The following is a 1,915-nucleotide window of genomic DNA, read 5'->3' as shown; positions in this document are numbered from 1 at the left end:
ATGTTGCTGCTGATCTGTTTCAATGTTGCTGCTGATCTGTTTCATGTTGCTGCTGATCTGTTTCATGTCACTGCTGATCTGTTTCAATGTTGCTGCTGATCTGTTTCGTGTTGATGTGTTCATGCGTGCTCATCTGCTCACACAGACTCATGTTCGTGCTGCTGTTTGGCGTATTGTATTTATTGTTTTTATGTTTTTAGTGTATTTTTAGTTGATGTTTTTCTTAGTTCATATCTTAGATGTTATTACTGTTTTTCTTTTACATTTTATTGTTGGATGTAACTGGGACCCTGTGTACATAACCTCGTTCCACCATGTGTACCACATGTGGTGCGAATGACAATAAAGAAACTCTGACTCTGACGAAAAACACAACAAACAGCAGGCTGACGAGACGCTGCCTGTTTTCACTTCAACGTCACGGACAGCTGTCAGAAAATCATGACATCATCAGGTCATGAGAACACCACATTTATTGAAGGATTTTCAAAAGAAGCCAAAGCATCTTCTGACATCATCAACTTAAAGCCCAATAATAACTTAAGACGTCTTTCTGCAATAATCCAACATTTTGATGGATAAACTGTATAAGACGTGTGAAGAGAACCAAGATCAAAGCTGCTGCCAGTGGCTAATTATAGCTACTATAGTAACCACACACTCTGTCTCTCACTCCCTGACAGAACTCTTAATATGGCACACATAAATGCAGCGTTGTAAGTAGGTGTGTAACGGACCTCAGTGTGAGGGTCATGATTTGATACAAGAAAGAAAAATGCAGAGACAAAGATTAAAGATAGCAGCGAGGTGAAACTTGTCATCGGGTAATTTCACCATTTCACCGAGGCTCAGTGGGATTAACTTGTCTAAATAAAGGTTGAATGAAAAGAATTGGAAAAGTCTAATTTGACTTCTTATGGAAAGTAAAACTCATTGATAAAATACTTTATACCACAATGAATAAATACACAAATGACTTGCCCCGAAGCATTTGTTGTATGACACAACTGCTTGCCATACAGACACCTCGTCACTTTCCTCTGCAGTCGTACACAATCACCACAGAATTGAAACAAACAGGCAGATCTTTATATTTGTGCAAGTTATTCACAATCAGCTAAGCTTTATTTCATGTAAAGTGTTTACATAGCATTTGCTTCTTTTTTTGAAATGCCAATTAAACGTGCACCTGAATAAGTCATAGTCGTCATCTTATTCACAGTACTTGCCCCAAACATCTTTATTGAAATACAGTTGTGTGAATAAATGCGCAGTTATACCAACACGACCCTTCACTTCCAGTTCTGAAAGTTCTCAGTTCAGATCCACTGGAAGGCAATGAGAGTTTGACAACGCACGTTCTGCGCTCTCAGGGTCTTTAAGAAAACAAAGTCCTACAATAGTGAGAGACAGACTGGGGTAAAGAAGACATCACTGCCCATGATTTGATGTTTAACTGTAGAAGAAATGTAATGTTTGTGGAAATAAGAAGAGTTGCAGATTCTGTGGTAAAGTCTTCATAATTCATGTGACTCTGTGACCCGTGAGCTCTTTGATGATGTTTCTACTGTGAAGCACGTCTGAGCTGCAGAGACCAACAGAAAGGTGTTCTTTTACTTGTTTTATTTAAATCCTAGTGTGTGTGGATGGTTGGCAGACTTTTTAAAAAACATTTTATCAACACCATACAACGTAGTGCTATCTAAAGCCATGGCACATTACTGAACCACAAGTTCTGACATATGGGTGTTTCCAAAGCTGCAGTATAATTAACAAATCAAATGGAGGATAAGAGACAAGTGACAAGTAACAGAAGTGCTTCGTTAGGCCTGTCACGATCATTTTGTTGGGCGATTAATTGTCTCAGAAATTATTGCGATAAACGATAAAATTGTTCAAAGTTTGACAATAATTA

At 38.2% G+C, this 1,915-nt stretch overlaps 1 protein-coding gene across 1 annotated transcript in view; it reads right to left on the bottom strand.

Annotated features, from left to right (window-relative positions):
* The window catches only part of LOC119421976 (histone acetyltransferase KAT7), a 30,299-nt gene that overhangs the window by 17,610 nt on the left and 10,774 nt on the right, over positions 1 to 1,915 (bottom strand). The window lies entirely within an intron of this gene.

This window comes from Nematolebias whitei, chromosome 15, assembly GCF_014905685.2.
Source record: "Nematolebias whitei isolate Nwh7 chromosome 15, NemWhi1, whole genome shotgun sequence".
In the NCBI taxonomy this organism is placed as follows: Eukaryota; Metazoa; Chordata; class Actinopteri; order Cyprinodontiformes; family Rivulidae; genus Nematolebias; species Nematolebias whitei.
The sequence above is the reverse complement of the archived record's forward strand: the minus strand, read 5'-3'. Positions and strand labels throughout refer to the sequence as shown.